We start from the raw sequence: 26,945 nt of genomic DNA, 5'->3' as shown, positions 1-26,945 counted from the left end.
TGACGCACATGGAGGCTTCCTCAATTCCACGGACGTGTACACAAAAATGTTCATCCTCCTGTAGTGAGACAAAGACGTACACATGCAAGGATGTACACACATGCGTGCGTGTGTGTGTGTGTGCGTGTGTGAGTGTGTGTGTGCGTGCGTGAGTGTGTGTGTGTGTGTTGTGTGAATGTGCGTGTGGGGGGAGGATTAGGAAGCTTTTAGACAGTGGTTACAGTGCAAAATTCTAACCTATATTAACCTGACACTAACCTAGCGTAACCAAACCAAACCTAACCAAACAAGGTGTAGAGTTGAGTTGAAATTCACCACCCGAGGGGGGATGGGGAATGTGTTCATTGGTATACACAGACGTACACAGGAACTTACGACGATACGCACACTAATGAACGTTTTCTGACAACCCCCCACACACTATTACTATGACGCACACATACATGAATTTCTATGACGCACAGGTATGCACGCACTTTCTCTTGCAATAACGCACACGAGGGCATACACACTACTTAGTTATCACTCGGAATCGAGTATGACGATCATCAAGCTTTGATACAATGATATGAGTTATTAAGGATATCACCTGCGTTGGTGAGCTCTAAGTTGACTCGGGAGGCCGATGCAGGATCGGCAGGGCCGCCTACAAATGTTGCACGTGTGGAGGGCTACATCTAGTGCGGGAGGGTCGGCGACAGTGTCTTTCCGGCGCTCGCGCTTCTTTGCCTCGGTATGCAGTTGAGCTAACTCGAAAGTATTGACACCTGGTGTGGTGCTCCTCCAAGCGTTATGGTGTGGAGTGATCATCTCCCAGGTGAGGGGGTCGATTTGGCACGTTTTAAGGATTTTCTTAGGACTATCCTTATACCTTTTCAGTTGCCCGCCAGTGTTACGTTTACTATTCGTTAGGTGACTGCAAAGTAGCTGCTTTGGCAGTCTACTGTCGTCCATGGGGATAACATGGCCAGTGCAGCATAGTTGTTCATGGATAATGGTAGTCTCGATTTTCCTACAGTTGGTGTCAGTGAGAATACTGGCATTTGTTCTCTAGTCTTCCCACCGAACTTGGAGGATGGAACGCAGACAACGTTAGTAAAACTTTTTAAGTGCCTCGAGGTTCCTTCTGTATGAGACCCATGTCTCGCTGCCATATAGCAGGGTGGGGAGGACCACTGCTCGATATATGTGCAACTTTGTAGAAAATTTCAGCTCCCTACAGCTGAAGACACGAGTACGGAGTCTGCCAAAGGCTTGAGATGCACATCTCATCCGATGTTGAATCTCTTCATCGATGTCCGTGGTGGTGGACAGATGGGAGGAAAGGTACTGGAAGTGGGTAACATTAGAGAGGGTAATACCACAAAGCTGGATGGATGGTGGAGGTGTGGCAGAACCAGGGTCAGGCTGAAAAAGAGACTGAATGTTACGTACATCCACCTCATGGCCGAAGTATGCATATACATCTGCGTAGGTGTTCAGGATCTCCTGTCGGTCGCATTCAGTGTGAACGACGAGGGTGAGGTCGTCTGCATTCTGAAGTTCAGTGATAGAAGCGGCCGACACCTTTGTTCCTGCCTGGAGTCGTCTTATATTGAAGAGTCCTTTCATCCGGTGCTGGATGTCCACCCCGCCAGCTTAATTGGCACTAGCACGAGTAAGAAAGGCAGCCAAGAAAATGGAAAAGAGAGTTGGTACCAGTACACACCCTTGTTTTACCCCAGTTTGGATGGGGAAGAACTCAGACTGGGTGCCATTGTGCAGGACACTGCCGTTCATGCCATCGTTCCTGCACATACTGTGTACTGTACACAACCACATATACTGTACATGGACATACAGTAGTTCGTGGAAAATAATTGTCTGAGAGGCTAACACAGGTCAGACTGAGAGGGTAACACAGGTCAGACTGAGAGGGTAACACAGGTCAGACGGAGAGGGTAACACAGGTTAGGCTGAGAGGGTAACACAGGTCAGACTGAGAGGGTAACACAGGTCAGGCTGAGATCACAGCCAAGGCACACAAAAAAACTGACGGACAGCAGCAGTAGTAGTACAGTTGTGTAATAATTATAATAATAATCAGAGCTCCAGTTTTGGGGAAAAAGTTCCTAGACCGGGAAATTGGAGTGGATTTAGGGAAAATCTAGGAAATGGCAGTTTGGGGGGAAATTATGAAAAGGAATAATTATGCTGATTTAAATGGAAAGTGTCAATGGGGGATTTTTTTTTCTTCACGGAAACTAGATTAGTGTTCAACCTTATTACTGCACAACCCAGGTTGTACTGCTCCCCCATTATACAAATGTTTTTAAATTCCACTCTAATTTATATGTATATGTATATGTGTATGTATGTGTGTGTTTATGTATATATATATATATGTATCTATATATATATGTGTGTATGTATGTATAAGTATGTGTATATGTATGTATAAATAAATAAATAAACAAAATAATAAGAAAAATAAATAAATAAAATACAAAATAATAAATAATAAATAATAAAATAAATAAATATTGAAGTGATAACCGTGGTAACACTATGAGATGTACTTATTACTACCATGCTATTGTACTATTCCAGATGATACTAAATGTTACATAATACTTCCTTGAGATAAATGTATATTATATATCAGGTGCCTCAAAGAGAGCTCAGGTTCTCAACTGGCTCAGCCATGTTAATATTCTGCATCTGCATTTTTCTGGCTAAATAAAATTTTTCAATTCAATTCAATTTAATTCAACAGCGATGAAAGGAACTTTACTTAAACACCACAATTCCACTAAGTTTAACAGTGGTTCGGAAATATTAATAATTCTGGGGAAATTTTCACGTTAGTTTGGGGACTCAAAGTCTTGCTTTGCCCGGTTGAAAATAAAAACGAAATCTAAAGAAATGGGAAAGTCTCCTCAATATTTTTGTTTTGATAGTTTCGCATAGTCCAAGTATTATATTACCGTTATTGTCGTAGACGACGTTTCTACGGGAGAGTAAGACTGCTGCTCCAGTTCGTGGGAAAGAAGGGCGAGGACACACTGGGCTTTGAGAATGTTCTCCTAGAATTTTTGAACTAACGAACTTGTTGAGAAAATAAGCAATCAACGAAATGATTAGCCCCTCAGCCACTACCATACCACTTGTCGTCCACCGATGCTCATGGAGCTTACTCAACCATGTTTTGATGTTCGTTCGATTTAATGGGAGCATAATACTGGAGTCCTAGGCGGTGGAGGATTCGTCTTTCTCCTCTTCTTCTTCTTCCTCCGCCTCCTCTTCATTATTTTGGGAGGGAAGAGGGGAGATGAGAGAAGGGGAGGGAAGAGGGGAAAGGGGAGAAAGAGAATGTGGGGGATGGACAAGGGATGGGATGAGAGGTGAGGAGAATATGGGAGATTGGAAGGTGTTCGATTTGTCTTCATCATCGTCGCTAGACTTTCTGTCAGAGCTCAAGTGGAGTATAGAACCGTCTTCGCCGAACTCTGGGCCGAAGAGTACCGGAGCGTGCAGTAGCCGTTCTCCTTGGTTGTCGTAGATTTCAGGGGGTTCCAAGCGCACTGCTGTATCTGTAATGAATCTGGGCCTATCTAGGGTATAATACCCAGGTTCTTCATTATCGTCGTTGCTGGACTCTACGTTGGAGGACGTTTCCACCAGACCATGGTTGCTGGACTCTACGTTGGAGTACGTTTCCACCAGACGGTAATTGTACTCTTCGTCGATTCCAAAATATTTGGCAACGTAGTCTTTCCAGTCCTCTGTGATGCCGTCGTCAGACTCTCCGATGGTGTGAATTTTTTGCGACTCCTGAAATAACTTTTCTTCGCTGAAGTCATCTTTTATGGGAGACAAATTATAACCAAAATAACGAGCAATTTGATCCCTGTCCGCCACGGTCATTTGTTGACTCGTCCACCAATGAAGTGCCACAATGTCTTCATTAGTCAGACCGAGCAGTGAGTGTCTCTTTTTGGCCTCGTGTCCACTTAGGTTTAACACTACTAGACAAGTGACCAAACAGCTGAGCATTACAGACCTGTGACACATGTTTAATTTTTAAACATTGACAACTATTTTGACACCATAAATTGTCTGAACAGATTACCAACTACGGTAGCAATTTATAGTCAGCCTGGAACAGAGTGAGTTATCTTAAATGTGTAGTAGGTGTAGTGTATAGGATAGTGTATTTGGTGTAGTGTAGACGATGGTGTACTAGATATAGTGTAGATGATAGTGGAGTAGATGTAGTGTAGATGATGGTGCAGTAGTTGTAGTGTAGATGATGGTGTAGTAGATGTAGTGTAGATGATGGTGTAGTAGATGTAGTGTAGATGATGGTGTAGTAGATGTAGTGTAGATGATGGTGTAGTAGATGTAGTGTAGATGATGGTGCAGTAGTTGTAGTGTAGATGATGGTGTAGTAGATGTAAAGTAGATGATGGTGTAGTAGATGTAGTGTAGATGATGGTGCAGTAGTTGTAGTTGTAGATGATGTTGTAGTAGATGTAGTGTAGATGATGGTGTAGTAGATGTAGTGTAGATGATGTTGTAGTAGATGTAGTGTAGATGATGGTGCAGTAGTTGTAGTGTAGATGATGGTGTAGTAGATGTAGTGTAGATGATGGTGTAGTAGATGTAGTGTAGATGATGGTGCAGTAGTTGTAGTTGTAGATGATGTTGTAGTAGATGTAGTGTAGATGATGGTGTAGTAGATGTAGTGTAGATGATGGTGTAGTAGATGTAGTGTACATGGTGGCGTGTAGATTATCATGACGCACATGGAGGCTTCCTCAATTCCACGGACGTGTACACAAAAATGTTCATCCTCCTGTAGTGAGACAAAGACGTACACATGCAAGGATGTACACACATGCGTGCGTGTGTGTGTGTGTGCGTGTGTGAGTGTGTGTGTGCGTGCGTGAGTGTGTGTGTGTGTGTTGTGTGAATGTGCGTGTGGGGGGAGGATTAGGAAGCTTTTAGACAGTGGTTACAGTGCAAAATTCTAACCTATATTAACCTGACACTAACCTAGCGTAACCAAACCAAACCTAACCAAACAAGGTGTAGAGTTGAGTTGAAATTCACCACCCGAGGGGGGATGGGGAATGTGTTCATTGGTATACACAGACGTACACAGGAACTTACGACGATACGCACACTAATGAACGTTTTCTGACAACCCCCCACACACTATTACTATGACGCACACATACATGAATTTCTATGACGCACAGGTATGCACGCACTTTCTCTTGCAATAACGCACACGAGGGCATACACACTACTTAGTTATCACTCGGAATCGAGTATGACGATCATCAAGCTTTGATACAATGATATGAGTTATTAAGGATATCACCTGCGTTGGTGAGCTCTAAGTTGACTCGGGAGGCCGATGCAGGATCGGCAGGGCCGCCTACAAATGTTGCACGTGTGGAGGGCTACATCTAGTGCGGGAGGGTCGGCGACAGTGTCTTTCCGGCGCTCGCGCTTCTTTGCCTCGGTATGCAGTTGAGCTAACTCGAAAGTATTGACACCTGGTGTGGTGCTCCTCCAAGCGTTATGGTGTGGAGTGATCATCTCCCAGGTGAGGGGGTCGATTTGGCACGTTTTAAGGATTTTCTTAGGACTATCCTTATACCTTTTCAGTTGCCCGCCAGTGTTACGTTTACTATTCGTTAGGTGACTGCAAAGTAGCTGCTTTGGCAGTCTACTGTCGTCCATGGGGATAACATGGCCAGTGCAGCATAGTTGTTCATGGATAATGGTAGTCTCGATTTTCCTACAGTTGGTGTCAGTGAGAATACTGGCATTTGTTCTCTAGTCTTCCCACCGAACTTGGAGGATGGAACGCAGACAACGTTAGTAAAACTTTTTAAGTGCCTCGAGGTTCCTTCTGTATGTGACCCATGTCTCGCTGCCATATAGCAGGGTGGGGAGGACCACTGCTCGATATATGTGCAACTTTGTAGAAAATTTCAGCTCCCTACAGCTGAAGACACGAGTACGGAGTCTGCCAAAGGCTTGAGATGCACATCTCATCCGATGTTGAATCTCTTCATCGATGTCCGTGGTGGTGGACAGATGGGAGGAAAGGTACTGGAAGTGGGTAACATTAGAGAGGGTAATACCATTAAGCTGGATGGATGGTGGAGGTGTGGCAGAACCAGGGTCAGGCTGAAAAAGAGACTGAATGTTACGTACATCCACCTCATGGCCGAAGTATGCATATACATCTGCGTAGGTGTTCAGGATCTCCTGTCGGTCGCATTCAGTGTGAACGACGAGGGTGAGGTCGTCTGCATTCTGAAGTTCAGTGATAGAAGCGGCCGACACCTTTGTTCCTGCCTGGAGTCGTCTTATATTGAAGAGTCCTTTCATCCGGTGCTGGATGTCCACCCCGCCAGCTTAATTGGCACTAGCACGAGTAAGAAAGGCAGCCAAGAAAATGGAAAAGAGAGTTGGTACCAGTACACACCCTTGTTTTACCCCAGTTTGGATGGGGAAGAACTCAGACTGGGTGCCATTGTGCAGGACACTGCCGTTCATGCCATCGTTCCTGCACATACTGTGTACTGTACACAACCACATATACTGTACATGGACATACAGTAGTTCGTGGAAAATAATTGTCTGAGAGGCTAACACAGGTCAGACTGAGAGGGTAACACAGGTCAGACTGAGAGGGTAACACAGGTCAGACGGAGAGGGTAACACAGGTTAGGCTGAGAGGGTAACACAGGTCAGACTGAGAGGGTAACACAGGTCAGGCTGAGATCACAGCCAAGGCACACAAAAAAACTGACGGACAGCAGCAGTAGTAGTACAGTTGTGTAATAATTATAATAATAATCAGAGCTCCAGTTTTGGGGAAAAAGTTCCTAGACCGGGAAATTGGAGTGGATTTAGGGAAAATCTAGGAAATGGCAGTTTGGGGGGAAATTATGAAAAGGAATAATTATGCTGATTTAAATGGAAAGTGTCAATGGGGGATTTTTTTTTCTTCACGGAAACTAGATTAGTGTTCAACCTTATTACTGCACAACCCAGGTTGTACTGCTCCCCCATTATACAAATGTTTTTAAATTCCACTCTAATTTATATGTATATGTATATGTGTATGTATGTGTGTGTTTATGTATATATATATGTATCTATATATATATGTGTGTATGTATGTATAAGTATGTGTATATGTATGTATAAATAAATAAATAAACAAAATAATAAGAAAAATAAATAAATAAAATACAAAATAATAAATAATAAATAATAAAATAAATAAATATTGAAGTGATAACCGTGGTAACACTATGAGATGTACTTATTACTACCATGCTATTGTACTATTCCAGATGATACTAAATGTTACATAATACTTCCTTGAGATAAATGTATATTATATATCAGGTGCCTCAAAGAGAGCTCAGGTTCTCAACTGGCTCAGCCATGTTAATATTCTTATTATTATCCACTCTGCATCTGCATTTTTCTGGCTAAATAAAATTTTTCAATTCAATTCAATTTAATTCAACAGCGATGAAAGGAACTTTACTTAAACACCACAATTCCACTAAGTTTAACAGTGGTTCGGAAATATTAATAATTCTGGGGAAATTTTCACGTTAGTTTGGGGACTCAAAGTCTTGCTTTGCCCGGTTGAAAATAAAAACGAAATCTAAAGAAATGGGAAAGTCTCCTCAATATTTTTGTTTTGATAGTTTCGCATAGTCCAAGTATTATATTACCGTTATTGTCGTAGACGACGTTTCTACGGGAGAGTAAGACTGCTGCTCCAGTTCGTGGGAAAGAAGGGCGAGGACACACTGGGCTTTGAGAATGTTCTCCTAGAATTTTTGAACTAACGAACTTGTTGAGAAAATAAGCAATCAACGAAATGATTAGCCCCTCAGCCACTACCATACCACTTGTCGTCCACCGATGCTCATGGAGCTTACTCAACCATGTTTTGATGTTCGTTCGATTTAATGGGAGCATAATACTGGAGTCCTAGGCGGTGGAGGATTCGTCTTTCTCCTCTTCTTCTTCTTCCTCCGCCTCCTCTTCATTATTTTGGGAGGGAAGAGGGGAGATGAGAGAAGGGGAGGGAAGAGGGGAAAGGGGAGAAAGAGAATGTGGGGGATGGACAAGGGATGGGATGAGAGGTGAGGAGAATATGGGAGATTGGAAGGTGTTCGATTTGTCTTCATCATCGTCGCTAGACTTTCTGTCAGAGCTCAAGTGGAGTATAGAACCGTCTTCGCCGAACTCTGGGCCGAAGAGTACCGGAGCGTGCAGTAGCCGTTCTCCTTGGTTGTCGTAGATTTCAGGGGGTTCCAAGCGCACTGCTGTATCTGTAATGAATCTGGGCCTATCTAGGGTATAATACCCAGGTTCTTCATTATCGTCGTTGCTGGACTCTACGTTGGAGGACGTTTCCACCAGACCATGGTTGCTGGACTCTACGTTGGAGTACGTTTCCACCAGACGGTAATTGTACTCTTCGTCGATTCCAAAATATTTGGCAACGTCGTCTTTCCAGTCCTCTGTGATGCCGTCGTCAGACTCTCCGATGGTGTGAATTTTTTGCGACTCCTGAAATAACTTTTCTTCGCTGAAGTCATCTTTTATGGGAGACAAATTATAACCAAAATAACGAGCAATTTGATCCCTGTCCGCCACGGTCATTTGTTGACTCGTCCACCAATGAAGTGCCACAATGTCTTCATTAGTCAGACCGAGCAGTGAGTGTCTCTTTTTGGCCTCGTGTCCACTTAGGTTTAACACTACTAGACAAGTGACCAAACAGCTGAGCATTACAGACCTGTGACACATGTTTAATTTTTAAACATTGACAACTATTTTGACACCATAAATTGTCTGAACAGATTACCAACTACGGTAGCAATTTATAGTCAGCCTGGAACAGAGTGAGTTATCTTAAATGTGTAGTAGGTGTAGTGTATAGGATAGTGTATTTGGTGTAGTGTAGACGATGGTGTACTAGATATAGTGTAGATGATAGTGGAGTAGATGTAGTGTAGATGATGGTGCAGTAGTTGTAGTGTAGATGATGGTGTAGTAGATGTAGTGTAGATGATGGTGTAGTAGATGTAGTGTAGATGATGGTGTAGTAGATGTAGTGTAGATGATGGTGTAGTAGATGTAGTGTAGATGATGGTGCAGTAGTTGTAGTGTAGATGATGGTGTAGTAGATGTAAAGTAGATGATGGTGTAGTAGATGTAGTGTAGATGATGGTGCAGTAGTTGTAGTTGTAGATGATGTTGTAGTAGATGTAGTGTAGATGATGGTGTAGTAGATGTAGTGTAGATGATGTTGTAGTAGATGTAGTGTAGATGATGGTGCAGTAGTTGTAGTGTAGATGATGGTGTAGTAGATGTAGTGTAGATGATGGTGTAGTAGATGTAGTGTAGATGATGGTGCAGTAGTTGTAGTTGTAGATGATGTTGTAGTAGATGTAGTGTAGATGATGGTGTAGTAGATGTAGTGTAGATGATGGTGTAGTAGATGTAGTGTACATGGTGGCGTGTAGATTATCATGACGCACATGGAGGCTTCCTCAATTCCACGGACGTGTACACAAAAATGTTCATCCTCCTGTAGTGAGACAAAGACGTACACATGCAAGGATGTACACACATGCGTGCGTGTGTGTGTGTGTGCGTGTGTGAGTGTGTGTGTGCGTGCGTGAGTGTGTGTGTGTGTGTGTGTGTTGTGTGAATGTGCGTGTGGGGGGAGGATTAGGAAGCTTTTAGACAGTGGTTACAGTGCAAAATTCTAACCTATATTAACCTGACACTAACCTAGCGTAACCAAACCAAACCTAACCAAACAAGGTGTAGAGTTGAGTTGAAATTCACCACCCGAGGGGGGATGGGGAATGTGTTCATTGGTATACACAGACGTACACAGGAACTTACGACGATACGCACACTAATGAACGTTTTCTGACAACCCCCCACACACTATTACTATGACGCACACATACATGAATTTCTATGACGCACAGGTATGCACGCACTTTCTCTTGCAATAACGCACACGAGGGCATACACACTACTTAGTTATCACTCGGAATCGAGTATGACGATCATCAAGCTTTGATACAATGATATGAGTTATTAAGGATATCACCTGCGTTGGTGAGCTCTAAGTTGACTCGGGAGGCCGATGCAGGATCGGCAGGGCCGCCTACAAATGTTGCACGTGTGGAGGGCTACATCTAGTGCGGGAGGGTCGGCGACAGTGTCTTTCCGGCGCTCGCGCTTCTTTGCCTCGGTATGCAGTTGAGCTAACTCGAAAGTATTGACACCTGGTGTGGTGCTCCTCCAAGCGTTATGGTGTGGAGTGATCATCTCCCAGGTGAGGGGGTCGATTTGGCACGTTTTAAGGATTTTCTTAGGACTATCCTTATACCTTTTCAGTTGCCCGCCAGTGTTACGTTTACTATTCGTTAGGTGACTGCAAAGTAGCTGCTTTGGCAGTCTACTGTCGTCCATGGGGATAACATGGCCAGTGCAGCATAGTTGTTCATGGATAATGGTAGTCTCGATTTTCCTACAGTTGGTGTCAGTGAGAATACTGGCATTTGTTCTCTAGTCTTCCCACCGAACTTGGAGGATGGAACGCAGACAACGTTAGTAAAACTTTTTAAGTGCCTCGAGGTTCCTTCTGTATGAGACCCATGTCTCGCTGCCATATAGCAGGGTGGGGAGGACCACTGCTCGATATATGTGCAACTTTGTAGAAAATTTCAGCTCCCTACAGCTGAAGACACGAGTACGGAGTCTGCCAAAGGCTTGAGATGCACATCTCATCCGATGTTGAATCTCTTCATCGATGTCCGTGGTGGTGGACAGATGGGAGGAAAGGTACTGGAAGTGGGTAACATTAGAGAGGGTAATACCATTAAGCTGGATGGATGGTGGAGGTGTGGCAGAACCAGGGTCAGGCTGAAAAAGAGACTGAATGTTACGTACATCCACCTCATGGCCGAAGTATGCATATACATCTGCGTAGGTGTTCAGGATCTCCTGTCGGTCGCATTCAGTGTGAACGACGAGGGTGAGGTCGTCTGCATTCTGAAGTTCAGTGATAGAAGCGGCCGACACCTTTGTTCCTGCCTGGAGTCGTCTTATATTGAAGAGTCCTTTCATCCGGTGCTGGATGTCCACCCCGCCAGCTTAATTGGCACTAGCACGAGTAAGAAAGGCAGCCAAGAAAATGGAAAAGAGAGTTGGTACCAGTACACACCCTTGTTTTACCCCAGTTTGGATGGGGAAGAACTCAGACTGGGTGCCATTGTGCAGGACACTGCCGTTCATGCCATCGTTCCTGCACATACTGTGTACTGTACACAACCACATATACTGTACATGGACATACAGTAGTTCGTGGAAAATAATTGTCTGAGAGGCTAACACAGGTCAGACTGAGAGGGTAACACAGGTCAGACTGAGAGGGTAACACAGGTCAGACGGAGAGGGTAACACAGGTTAGGCTGAGAGGGTAACACAGGTCAGACTGAGAGGGTAACACAGGTCAGGCTGAGATCACAGCCAAGGCACACAAAAAAACTGACGGACAGCAGCAGTAGTAGTACAGTTGTGTAATAATTATAATAATAATCAGAGCTCCAGTTTTGGGGAAAAAGTTCCTAGACCGGGAAATTGGAGTGGATTTAGGGAAAATCTAGGAAATGGCAGTTTGGGGGGAAATTATGAAAAGGAATAATTATGCTGATTTAAATGGAAAGTGTCAATGGGGGATTTTTTTTTCTTCACGGAAACTAGATTAGTGTTCAACCTTATTACTGCACAACCCAGGTTGTACTGCTCCCCCATTATACAAATGTTTTTAAATTCCACTCTAATTTATATGTATATGTATATGTGTATGTATGTGTGTGTTTATGTATATATATATATATGTATCTATATATATATGTGTGTATGTATGTATAAGTATGTGTATATGTATGTATAAATAAATAAATAAACAAAATAATAAGAAAAATAAATAAATAAAATACAAAATAATAAATAATAAATAATAAAATAAATAATTATTGAAGTGATAACCGTGGTAACACTATGAGATGTACTTATTACTACCATGCTATTGTACTATTCCAGATGATACTAAATGTTACATAATACTTCCTTGAGATAAATGTATATTATATATCAGGTGCCTCAAAGAGAGCTCAGGTTCTCAACTGGCTCAGCCATGTTAATATTCTTATTATTATCCACTCTGCATCTGCATTTTTCTGGCTAAATAAAATTTTTCAATTCAATTCAATTTAATTCAACAGCGATGAAAGGAACTTTACTTAAACACCACAATTCCACTAAGTTTAACAGTGGTTCGGAAATATTAATAATTCTGGGGAAATTTTCACGTTAGTTTGGGGACTCAAAGTCTTGCTTTGCCCGGTTGAAAATAAAAACGAAATCTAAAGAAATGGGAAAGTCTCCTCAATATTTTTGTTTTGATAGTTTCGCATAGTCCAAGTATTATATTACCGTTATTGTCGTAGACGACGTTTCTACGGGAGAGTAAGACTGCTGCTCCAGTTCGTGGGAAAGAAGGGCGAGGACACACTGGGCTTTGAGAATGTTCTCCTAGAATTTTTGAACTAACGAACTTGTTGAGAAAATAAGCAATCAACGAAATGATTAGCCCCTCAGCCACTACCATACCACTTGTCGTCCACCGATGCTCATGGAGCTTACTCAACCATGTTTTGATGTTCGTTCGATTTAATGGGAGCTTAATACTGGAGTCCTAGGCGGTGGAGGATTCGTCTTTCTCCTCTTCTTCTTCTTCCTCCGCCTCCTCTTCATTATTTTGGGAGGGAAGAGGGGAGATGAGAGAAGGGGAGGGAAGAGGGGAAAGGGGAGAAAGAGAATGTGGGGGATGGACAAGGGATGGGATGAGAGGTGAGGAGAATATGGGAGATTGGAAGGTGTTCGATTTGTCTTCATCATCGTCGCTAGACTTTCTGTCAGAGCTCAAGTGGAGTATAGAACCGTCTTCGCCGAACTCTGGGCCGAAGAGTACCGGAGCGTGCAGTAGCCGTTCTCCTTGGTTGTCGTAGATTTCAGGGGGTTCCAAGCGCACTGCTGTATCTGTAATGAATCTGGGCCTATCTAGGGTATAATACCCAGGTTCTTCATTATCGTCGTTGCTGGACTCTACGTTGGAGGACGTTTCCACCAGACCATGGTTGCTGGACTCTACGTTGGAGTACGTTTCCACCAGACGGTAATTGTACTCTTCGTCGATTCCAAAATATTTGGCAACGTCGTCTTTCCAGTCCTCTGTGATGCCGTCGTCAGACTCTCCGATGGTGTGAATTTTTTGCGACTCCTGAAATAACTTTTCTTCGCTGAAGTCATCTTTTATGGGAGACAAATTATAACCAAAATAACGAGCAATTTGATCCCTGTCCGCCACGGTCATTTGTTGACTCGTCCACCAATGAAGTGCCACAATGTCTTCATTAGTCAGACCGAGCAGTGAGTGTCTCTTTTTGGCCTCGTGTCCACTTAGGTTTAACACTACTAGACAAGTGACCAAACAGCTGAGCATTACAGACCTGTGACACATGTTTAATTTTTAAACATTGACAACTATTTTGACACCATAAATTGTCTGAACAGATTACCAACTACAGTAGCAATTTATAGTCAGCCTGGAACAGAGTGAGTTATCTTAAATGTGTAGTAGGTGTAGTGTATAGGATAGTGTATTTGGTGTAGTGTAGACGATGGTGTACTAGATATAGTGTAGATGATAGTGGAGTAGATGTAGTGTAGATGATGGTGCAGTAGTTGTAGTGTAGATGATGGTGTAGTAGATGTAGTGTAGATGATGGTGTAGTAGATGTAGTGTAGATGATGGTGTAGTAGATGTAGTGTAGATGATGGTGCAGTAGTTGTAGTGTAGATGATGGTGTAGTAGATGTAAAGTAGATGATGGTGTAGTAGATGTAGTGTAGATGATGGTGCAGTAGTTGTAGTTGTAGATGATGTTGTAGTAGATGTAGTGTAGATGATGGTGTAGTAGATGTAGTGTAGATGATGTTGTAGTAGATGTAGTGTAGATGATGGTGCAGTAGTTGTAGTGTAGATGATGGTGTAGTAGATGTAGTGTAGATGATGGTGTAGTAGATGTAGTGTAGATGATGGTGCAGTAGTTGTAGTTGTAGATGATGTTGTAGTAGATGTAGTGTAGATGATGGTGTAGTAGATGTAGTGTAGATGATGGTGTAGTAGATGTAGTGTACATGGTGGCGTGTAGATTATCATGACGCACATGGAGGCTTCCTCAATTCCACGGACGTGTACACAAAAATGTTCATCCTCCTGTAGTGAGACAAAGACGTACACATGCAAGGATGTACACACATGCGTGCGTGTGTGTGTGTGTGCGTGTGTGAGTGTGTGTGTGCGTGCGTGAGTGTGTGTGTGTGTGTGTTGTGTGAATGTGCGTGTGGGGGGAGGATTAGGAAGCTTTTAGACAGTGGTTACAGTGCAAAATTCTAACCTATATTAACCTGACACTAACCTAGCGTAACCAAACCAAACCTAACCAAACAAGGTGTAGAGTTGAGTTGAAATTCACCACCCGAGGGGGGATGGGGAATGTGTTCATTGGTATACACAGACGTACACAGGAACTTACGACGATACGCACACTAATGAACGTTTTCTGACAACCCCCCACACACTATTACTATGACGCACACATACATGAATTTCTATGACGCACAGGTATGCACGCACTTTCTCTTGCAATAACGTACACGAGGGCATACACACTACTTAGTTATCACTCGGAATCGAGTATGACGATCATCAAGCTTTGATACAATGATATGAGTTATTAAGGATATCACCTGCGTTGGTGAGCTCTAAGTTGACTCGGGAGGCCGATGCAGGATCGGCAGGGCCGCCTACAAATGTTGCACGTGTGGAGGGCTACATCTAGTGCGGGAGGGTCGGCGACAGTGTCTTTCCGGCGCTCGCGCTTCTTTGCCTCGGTATGCAGTTGAGCTAACTCGAAAGTATTGACACCTGGTGTGGTGCTCCTCCAAGCGTTATGGTGTGGAGTGATCATCTCCCAGGTGAGGGGGTCGATTTGGCACGTTTTAAGGATTTTCTTAGGACTATCCTTATACCTTTTCAGTTGCCCGCCAGTGTTACGTTTACTATTCGTTAGGTGACTGCAAAGTAGCTGCTTTGGCAGTCTACTGTCGTCCATGGGGATAACATGGCCAGTGCAGCATAGTTGTTCATGGATAATGGTAGTCTCGATTTTCCTACAGTTGGTGTCAGTGAGAATACTGGCATTTGTTCTCTAGTCTTCCCACCGAACTTGGAGGATGGAACGCAGACAACGTTAGTAAAACTTTTTAAGTGCCTCGAGGTTCCTTCTGTATGTGACCCATGTCTCGCTGCCATATAGCAGGGTGGGGAGGACCACTGCTCGATATATGTGCAACTTTGTAGAAAATTTCAGCTCCCTACAGCTGAAGACACGAGTACGGAGTCTGCCAAAGGCTTGAGATGCACATCTCATCCGATGTTGAATCTCTTCATCGATGTCCGTGGTGGTGGACAGATGGGAGGAAAGGTACTGGAAGTGGGTAACATTAGAGAGGGTAATACCATTAAGCTGGATGGATGGTGGAGGTGTGGCAGAACCAGGGTCAGGCTGAAAAAGAGACTGAATGTTACGTACATCCACCTCATGGCCGAAGTATGCATATACATCTGCGTAGGTGTTCAGGATCTCCTGTCGGTCGCATTCAGTGTGAACGACGAGGGTGAGGTCGTCTGCATTCTGAAGTTCAGTGATAGAAGCGGCCGACACCTTTGTTCCTGCCTGGAGTCGTCTTATATTGAAGAGTCCTTTCATCCGGTGCTGGATGTCCACCCCGCCAGCTTAATTGGCACTAGCACGAGTAAGAAAGGCAGCCAAGAAAGTGGAAAAGAGAGTTGGTACCAGTACACACCCTTGTTTTACCCCAGTTTGGATGGGGAAGAACTCAGACTGGGTGCCATTGTGCAGGACACTGCCGTTCATGCCATCGTTCCTGCACATACTGTGTACTGTACACAACCACATATACTGTACATGGACATACAGTAGTTCGTGGAAAATAATTGTCTGAGAGGCTAACACAGGTCAGACTGAGAGGGTAACACAGGTCAGACTGAGAGGGTAACACAGGTCAGACGGAGAGGGTAACACAGGTTAGGCTGAGAGGGTAACACAGGTCAGACTGAGAGGGTAACACAGGTCAGGCTGAGATCACAGCCAAGGCACACAAAAAAACTGACGGACAGCAGCAGTAGTAGTACAGTTGTGTAATAATTATAATAATAATCAGAGCTCCAGTTTTGGGGAAAAAGTTCCTAGACCGGGAAATTGGAGTGGATTTAGGGAAAATCTAGGAAATGGCAGTTTGGGGGGAAATTATGAAAAGGAATAATTATGCTGATTTAAATGGAAAGTGTCAATGGGGGATTTTTTTTTCTTCACGGAAACTAGATTAGTGTTCAACCTTATTACTGCACAACCCAGGTTGTACTGCTCCCCCATTATACAAATGTTTTTAAATTCCACTCTAATTTATATGTATATGTATATGTGTATGTATGTGTGTGTTTATGTATATATATATGTATCTATATATATATGTGTGTATGTATGTATAAGTATGTGTATATGTATGTATAAATAAATAAATAAACAAAATAATAAGAAAAATAAATAAATAAAATACAAAATAATAAATAATAAATAATAAAATAAATAAATATTGAAGTGATAACCGTGGTAACACTATGAGATGTACTTATTACTACCATGCTATTGTACTATTCCAGATGATACTAAATGTTACATAATACTTCCTTGAGATAAATGTATATTATATATCAGGTGCCTCAAAGAGAGCTCAGGTTCTCAACTGGCTCAGCCATGTTAATATTCTTATTATTATCCACTCTGCATCTGCATTTTTCTGGCTAAATAAAATTTTTCAATTCAATTCAATTTAATTCAACAGCGATGAAAGGAACTTTACTTAAACACCACAATTCCACTAAGTTTAACAGTGGTTCGGAAATATTAATAATTCTGGGGAAATTTTCACGTTAGTTTGGGGACTCAAAGTCTTGCTTTGCCCGGTTGAAAATAAAAACGAAATCTAAAGAAATGGGAAAGTCTCCTCAATATTTTTGTTTTGATAGTTTCGCATAGTCCAAGTATTATATTACCGTTATTGTCGTAGACGACGTTTCTACGGGAGAGTAAGACTGCTGCTCCAGTTCGTGGGAAAGAAGGGCGAGGACACACTGGGCTTTGAGAATGTTCTCCTAGAATTTTTGAACTAACGAACTTGTTGAGAAAATAAGCAATCAACGAAATGATTAGCCCCTCAGCCACTACCATACCACTTGTCGTCCACCGATGCTCATGGAGCTTACTCAACCATGTTTTGATGTTCGTTCGATTTAATGGGAGCATAATACTGGAGTCCTAGGCGGTGGAGGATTCGTCTTTCTCCTCTTCTTCTTCTTCCTCCGCCTCCTCTTCATTATTTTGGGAGGGAAGAGGGGAGATGAGAGAAGGGGAGGGAAGAGGGGAAAGGGGAGAAAGAGAATGTGGGGGATGGACAAGGGATGGGATGAGAGGTGAGGAGAATATGGGAGATTGGAAGGTGTTCGATTTGTCTTCATCATCGTCGCTAGACTTTCTGTCAGAGCTCAAGTGGAGTATAGAACCGTCTTCGCCGAACTCTGGGCCGAAGAGTACCGGAGCGTGCAGTAGCCGTTCTCCTTGGTTGTCGTAGATTTCAGGGGGTTCCAAGCGCACTGCTGTATCTGTAATGAATCTGGGCCTATCTAGGGTATAATACCCAGGTTCTTCATTATCGTCGTTGCTGGACTCTACGTTGGAGGACGTTTCCACCAGACCATGGTTGCTGGACTCTACGTTGGAGTACGTTTCCACCAGACGGTAATTGTACTCTTCGTCGATTCCAAAATATTTGGCAACGTCGTCTTTCCAGTCCTCTGTGATGCCGTCGTCAGACTCTCCGATGGTGTGAATTTTTTGCGACTCCTGAAATAACTTTTCTTCGCTGAAGTCATCTTTTATGGGAGACAAATTATAACCAAAATAACGAGCAATTTGATCCCTGTCCGCCACGGTCATTTGTTGACTCGTCCACCAATGAAGTGCCACAATGTCTTCATTAGTCAGACCGAGCAGTGAGTGTCTCTTTTTGGCCTCGTGTCCACTTAGGTTTAACACTACTAGACAAGTGACCAAACAGCTGAGCATTACAGACCTGTGACACATGTTTAATTTTTAAACATTAACAACTATTTTGACACCATAAATTGTCTGAACAGATTACCAACTACGGTAGCAATTTATAGTCAGCCTGGAACAGAGTGAGTTATCTTAAATGTGTAGTAGGTGTAGTGTATAGGATAGTGTATTTGGTGTAGTGTAGACGATGGTGTACTAGATATAGTGTAGATGATGGTGGAGTAGATGTAGTGTAGATGATGGTGCAGTAGTTGTAGTGTAGATGATGGTGTAGTAGATGTAGTGTAGATGATGGTGTAGTAGATGTAGTGTAGATGATGGTGTAGTAGATGTAGTGTAGATGATGGTGTAGTAGATGTAGTGTAGATGATGGTGTATTTGGTGTAGTGTAGACGATGGTGTACTAGATGTAGTGTAGATGATGGTGTAGTAGATGTAGTGTAGATGATGGTGTAGTAGATGTAGTGTAGATGATGGTGCAGTAGTTGTAGTGTAGATGATGGTGTAGTAGATGTAGTGTAGACGATGGTGTACTAGATATAGTGTAAATGATGGTGTAGTAGATGTAGTGTAGATGATGGTGTAGTAGATGTAGTGTAGACGATAGTGTATTTGGTGTAGTGTAGACGATGGTGTACTAGATATAGTGTAGATGATGGTGTAGTAGATGTAGTGTAGATGATGGTGTAGTAAATGTAGTGTAGAGGATAGTGCATTTGATATAGTGTAGATGATGGTGTAGTAGATGTAGTGTAGATGATGGTGTAGTAGATGTAGTGTAGATGATGGTGTAGTAGATATAGTGCAGATGATGGTGTAGTAGATGATGGTGTGGTAAATGTAGTGTAGATGATGGTGTGGTAAATGTAGTGTAGATGATGGTGTAGTAGATATAGTGTAGATGATGGTGTAGTAGATGATGGTGTGGTAAATGTAATGTAGATGATGGTGTAGTAGATGTAGTGTACATGGTGGCGTGTAGATTTTCATGACGCACATGGAGGCTTCCTCAATTCCACGGACATGTCCACAAAAATGGACATCCTCCTGTAGTGAGACAAAGACGTACACATGCAAGGATGTACATACATGAACAAGGTTAAATATATACACACACACACACACACACACACACACACACACACACACACACACAAACAAATTGAAACAATCATAGAAAGAGAGAGAGAGAGAGAGAGAGAGAGAGAGAGAGAGAGAGTAGGTTAGAAGGGGCGGTGGTGGTGGTGGTATTCAGAGACGAACATCTGTCGTTATATTGACAGTAACGGTGGTGATAACATGCATAATTACCTTGCTAGCGTCGCGTCATAGCCCATGGGAGGAGGAACAGACCAGTCCCCTCCCAGCCCATGAACCCACCCAACCCAGGGACCCACCCGGCCCATGGGCCCAACCAGTCCATGGACCCACCCACCCACCCACCCTGCCCATGGACCCATCGTCAAAGAAGCGACGAGGGTCCTGTCATAGTTCGCCTGTCTCATTTCATATCTGAGACAGTGAACCAGACAGGAAATCGCATTCAACGTGTACAGAATTTTTTTTCTTTCTCCCATCCATGTGGCGTTGTTTGAGGTCACGTGAACGATTAATTTCAGTTTTGGTGAAAGTATGAAAAAATAGTTTAGTTTTCCCTAACGTCATAACAAACCACACAACAGAAAACGGGTGAATGTAGTGGTTGTGAGAGAGAGGTGTGGTAGTGTTGTTATGGGGGTTGGTGGTATAGAAGGTCATAAGGGGGTTGTGGTATAGGTGATAATGGTGACAGAAATAGGTGTTGGTGATATAACCCCGTAACAGAACTTTATTCACTCTTCATCATTATACAAAATACACCTCGGTATATACACCAACACTGTATATATATCCATTATACTACACATCCTATACATCTACACCCACGACACGACACCTCCCTCTAATTTTGGTTGCACTTGAGCGAGGTGTAAACTAACTCCGGGTTGCGTTTTTTTTTCTTAAATGGGCACTCCCCTACATCCTTGTGTAAGTTGAAGCGCAGAAGCGTTTACAGCGCCCAACAGGGAAGCATGCGGAGTTCATGCTTGCCTTTATGTCTCATGAGTTAAGGGCGTAGAAGCCTGAAGAGTCAAGGGCGTAGAAGCCTGAAGAGTCAGTGGTGTTTGTCATCAAGTTATTTGAAGCTCCAACAACTTTCCCTGAATACGAATTCGCAACTTTCGACTTACAACAGGTACCTACTTTACTGCTAGGTGAATAAGGACTAATGGGGGCTAGGAAGTATGTCCAAACAACTACCACCGGCCCGGGAATCGAACCCGTGACATCTTGCTGGCGATGCCTCTTTTTGGTCGTGTTGTGTTGTTGACCTCTGACCTTTTGGCTTCCTAAATGCAGAGGGTGTCAGGGTTGCCATAGTAAGAAGGAGGAGGAGGAGGAGGAGGAGGAGGAGGAGGAAAAACAAAGGAAGAGAAGAAGGAGTAGGAAGCGGAAAGAAAGAGGAAGTGAAGAGTAGGGAGAAGAGGAAGAGGAGGCAAGAGGAGGAATTCTGTTGACATCAGTAATTGTATCATTAAACAACACTGAATTTTGCACCATATTTACACACCCTCTACACCTCATATAAGTGGAAACATACCTAATACACTACTACACCTTACACCCAACACTATAACCTAACGCCACACTACAACAACTACACCATCTTACACTAGTACACCATACACCACACAACAACAACTACACCATCTTACACTAGTACACCATACACCACACAACAACAACTACACCATCCTACACTAGTACAACACCATACACCACACAACAACAACTACACCATCCTACACTAGTACACCATACACCACACAACAACAACTACACCATCCTACACTAGTACACCATACACCACACAACAACAACTACACCATCTTACACTAGTACACCATACACTATACCCTCAAAAAAACACCATGCGATACACCCTCTACTACACTCACGTTACTACAACAGGTACACTACACCCAATACACTTACCCCACTACACCACACCATACACACTACACCCAATACACAAATACACCATACACCTCAACACACGTATACACTACACCAAGATCCTAATTGAGTCTTTACACCTGCCTTGAGACTTCTACTACACCACCTTTATACCTGTGACTACACCTGGGCTACACCTCTACACTCCAATACACACGAGCGTCACACACTACAGAGAGAGAGAGAGAGAGAGAGAGAGAGAGAGAGAGAGAGAGAGAGAGAGAGAGATTACTACATTTCCCGTGTGAACTCCAGTACAACGCGGGGTAGAAAGAGCCATGGATGACGTCACAGCTTTACGTAATAACTATCCCGTGACGTCACTCCCTCGCCCGCGCTAAAGAGATCATATCGCTCTCTCTGGCGATCGTTAACGCCCCCGCTGTCTTTCTCATTTAATTATCCAGTTACTTATATTAATCTACTTCTAAGTTTCTAGACGTAGGAGGAATGTTGGTGTCTGTATTTTTATTCACTTATCTGTCCTTCCTAATGAGCTGCTCGGGTTTCTGTCTGTCTGTCTGTCTGTCTGTCTGTGGGTTATTATCTGTTTGTAGGTTACTGTCTGTTTGTTTGTGGGTTATTATCTGTCTGTCTGCCTGTCTGTGGGTTGTCTGTCTATCTATCTGCCTGTCTGTCTATCTGCCCGTCTATCTATCTACCCGTCTATCTATCTGCCCGTCTATCTATCTGTCTGTCTGTGGGTTGTTTAACTGAGCTCTTCTGTTTATTTGTTTGTCTTAAGATTCCCAAAGATTCTTACGTGATTTTTTTTCTCTTTATCTGGTGGCGTGAGAACCTAACCTAACCTAACCTAGATAACACCTTACATCTTCAATAACGGAGGGAAAAACAATAAACAATAATAATAACATCAACAAAAACAATAACAACACTAACAAAATCAACAACAACAAAATGTATAAGTTTTCGTGAATCCGGTTTTCTGTAATATAATGATTCAGGATTTAGCCGGATTCATATGACGAACGCTGGGTAATATGTAAACACAACTCCCTCTTATCAGATAAACACGCATGAACCTCCGGCCCGTATATAGAACCTACATACATACCCTTCCTATCTACACACACACACACACACACACACACACACACTTTCAATCGTTTCGTGACTTCCTGGACAAAGTGGGAGGTGGGGGTGAGTGGGAGTATGGAGTGGGAGGGTAAGGAGAGGGAAGAGGTGAGTGGTAGAGGTGAGATGGGTGAGAGGGGGATAATGTTTACAGTCTTTGTGTTGGGGGTGACTGGAATATGTGGAGGGAGGGGGAGGGGGGATAGAGGATGAGGGAGGGGAAGGAAGGGGGAAAAGACGGAGATAGATAGAATAACGGGAAAATGGGGGAGGGGGCGAGGCAGAGGAAACGGATGGGGAATAGGGAAAATAAAGGGAAGGGGGGAGAGGAGACAAGAGAGAGGAGAGGAAAAAGAAGAGAAGAGAAAGAGAGGAAGATAGGTAGAGGTGTGTGTGTGTGTGTGTGTGTGTGTGTGTGTGTGTGTGTGTGTGTGTGTGTGCAATAATAATAATAATAATAATAATAATAATAATAATAATAATAATAATAAACGGTTTATTAAGAGTTGCAGTCGGTGGCTGAAAATTTACAGACTTACATTTGATTTAGACATAATGATATAATATGCATTGAATACATTTACAGGGCTGTACAGTACATAAATCAGGAGTTGTTTATTATTTTAACAATAGATGGGATGGTGCTGTTCTTATATCTATCAGTGTGTGTGTGTGTGTGTGTGGAGATAAGGTAATCAAGCATTTATGTACGTCGTCAAATTCCTAACCTAACCTAACCTAACCCCTCCCCCAAGTAACCATGATTAAATGAGTTGAAATTAGTTGAGTAATTTTTTTTCTGGATAATTCCCTCACGTTACTCATTGACTCATACGATGAGTTACGGCGGGGGTTTACTCACTGCTGTGTTGAGTAACGTGGGATGGGTGAGTGCCAGATGAGTGCTCCCTTCCCCCCGCACTAGACTACCACTGTCCAGCAGAACCCACGCGTATCAGGGAATGGTGATTGTTGGTTGGTTTACACATCATGGACGTCATCCTGTATCATTCCCAGATGTACTGTACCAATCATTTATTCCACAAGATGACGGCATAATGGAAGAGAACCAATGAACACTCGCCATGCCCTTAAACACGTGGATTTTATCTATGCCCCTGAACGAGTGGATTATTTTCACCTTGGACTCACCCAGCCCCCCACCCCCCCCCCCAGGGCTGAAACAAGCCAGAGTCAGCGTTACTCACCGTTGAATGTGTGTGTGTGTGTGTGTGTGTCCGGGGGCAGCTGTGAGGACCTTCTGTGACGTCATTAGCTACCCGCGTCAGTGTGGGTTCAGAGTGAGTAATGTTGCTATCTTCGTCCACAACACCACCACCAGGTTTTGTGTATGTGTGTGTGTGTGTGTGTGTGTGTGTGTGTGTGTGTGTGTGTGTGTGTGTCGCGGGGGCAGCTGGAGGACCTTCTGTGACGTCATTAGCTACCCGCGTCAGTGTGGGTTCAGGGAGTAATGTTGCCATCTTCGTCCACAACACCACCACCAGGTTTTGTGTATGTGTGTGTGTGTGTGTGTGTGTGTGTGTGTGTGTGTGTGTGTGTGTGTGTGTGTGTGTGTGTGTGTGTGTGTTTACGTGTTCACTGTTTTTTCATTTTCTCTCTTTTTTCTCTATTCTTTCTTTCTCTACTTCTCTATCTTATTTTCAACCGTTTTCTATTAATCTCTCTCTCTCTCTCTCTCTCTCTCCTTAGTTATTTAATGTGTTGGTTTAATAATGGAATTTGACTGTCTTTATAGTCATTGGACACACACACACACACACACACACACACACACACACACACACACACACACACACACACACACACACACACACACACACACACACACACACACACACACACACACACACACCCACACACACACACACACACACAGTTCACCAGAGGCTGTTCTATTGTTCTTATAATAACACAGAACGAAATAACAGCTCCACTCAAAGACAATAACAGCGACGACTATAACTACCTCTCACCACAATACCAAACTAGCAGTACAATAGGTAGTTTAAGGGAGGAAGGGGGTCATATTGTGGCAGTTTGTACAAGGGAAAGTTCCTGTCGGGGTGAACCTTGAGGGGTTAACTGTCTGGTGATTAACTGTTATGTTTTTTTTTTTTAGGTTTTAACTGTATTAACCAATGGGATGTGGATTAACTATATGTGGCTACACTAACTTAATGCTAACCTAACCTAAGACTATCTAATCTAACTAAACCTAACACTAACGTTACCTAACCTAACCTAACCTAAAACAAACGTAACCTAACCTAACACTAACGTTACCTAACCTAACCTAACCTAACCTAACCTAACACTAACCTAACACTAACCTAACCTAAACTAACACTAACCTAACCTAACCTAACACTAACGTTACCTAACCTAACCTAACCTAACCTAACCTAACCTAAACCTAACACTAACCTAACCTAAACTAACACTAACCTAACCTAACCTAACACTAACGTTACCTAACCTAACCTAACCTAACCTAACCTAACCTAAGACTATCTCATCCAAAGCAGCAATAGGGCGTCTAATCAGGTGAAATAATCTGGGGTGTCTATAATCTTCCTGTGGTCTAACTATACTTATCTATCTATCTATCTATCTATCTATCTATCTATCTATCTATTTATCTATCTATCTATCTATCTATTTATCTATCTATTTATCTATCTATCTATCTATCTATCTATCTATCTGCTGGGTTCTTCCAATCTACATTAAGTGACTTCTATTTTCCGTTACTTTTCATTCAGCCAATCAGTATAAAGTTGCCAGAGTTCTTCACCAATCGCTATCATCGCTTATAGTTTACGTTTCTCGTCCAATCAGCATGAAGTCTCACAGCTTTCTGCTCCAATCCGCATCGATTTGCTTATCCTTCTCGTTCAATCAGCATAGCGTTGCTTAAATCCTACGCCCAATCAGCATCGACTTACTTTAACCGCTAGTCCAATCCGTATCGAGTTGCAAAATTTCTGGACCAATCAGCATCAAGCTTGGCGGTTACGTTCTCATCCAATCAGGAGGCAGCAACGCGTGTTTCTGGCCCAGCTTGCTTGTCTAATTTTAAAGGTGTTAGACTAAGGAAGCTGACTACTGGCCTCTGTTGCTCTACAATGAACGCTTTTAAAACAAATATAACTTAACCAATATAATGAAAATAATATAATAAACGATCACAGAAGACTTTAAACCCACCAGTACCAACCAATTATCTATATTTACATAAATTAACTATCAATATTTTCGTGCTACACACTCGGTAATTTATCATACAAGTTGGCAACCGGAAATACACGACAAACAGAAAATTAAAGATGAAATAATAATAATAATAATAATAATAATAATAATAATAATACCACCACCACCACCACCACAGCCTCTAAGTTCAAACTACACTTTACAATACACACACAAAAAAAAAAAAAAATATTCCTTCTCATCAAATCAGATTCCTCATGTTATTATTACACCCAGAATTCACACGTTTTCGAGAGGCAGTTTTTTTTTAAATAAGGTAAAAAAAAAAAATCACAATATATTTTCGTTGGGAGTAAAATGTTATCGTTCAACAGCCTCGAATGGGATGGGAAACGTGTGTAAAAAAAATATCCAAATATATATAATAATCGATAAAAAAATAAAGTATATTTGATGATGAATGTAAGAGATAAGAAAAGATAAAAAAAATTATAATTTATATCTGAACTAAATTTATATATAACAATTCTGATGTGTTTTTTCTGTCTGGTTAAATATAAACAAAATTACGAAAAATATATTAAAGTTGACCCAGAATTGACGAGATTGATCACACATCTTATTTACATTTTATTTTACTATTAATAAATCCTCTATTTATCTTTTTATAACACGAAATAAAGTATAATAATAATACTAATACTAATAATAATAATAATAATACTAATACTAATAATACTAATAATAATAATAATAATAATAATAATAATAATAATAATAATAATAATAATAGCTCAGTTACCCCTACAAAGACCCTGAAAAACATTCATAGAAAACGAGCACTTAAGATTGAACACTTGGCAGTGGGGGGGAGGGGGGTTTAATCTCATTTCGGGTGATGTAATGGGTCGATTATCTGCCGCTGGGGAGGGGGGTCAGGGGAGAGGGAGGAGAGATGAGGGTGTTTCCGGGTCAAGCTATAAACCCCAGACTCAGAACCGGATCAGATTTTATTTCATACTGGTTGATAATGCGGGTCTGGTTAGGTTAGGTTGGGGTTTGGTTAGGTTAGGTTGGGGTTAGGTTAGGTTAGGTTGGGGTTAGGTTAGGTTGGGGTTAGGTTAGGTTAGGTTGGGGTTAGGTTAGGTTAGGTTAGGTTAGCGTCAAGGTGTTT

This window comes from Homarus americanus, unplaced genomic scaffold, assembly GCF_018991925.1.
Source record: "Homarus americanus isolate GMGI-L3 unplaced genomic scaffold, GMGI_Hamer_2.0 scaffold40248, whole genome shotgun sequence".
Taxonomy (NCBI): domain Eukaryota; kingdom Metazoa; phylum Arthropoda; class Malacostraca; order Decapoda; family Nephropidae; genus Homarus; species Homarus americanus.
Note: the sequence above shows the minus strand (reverse complement) of the source record.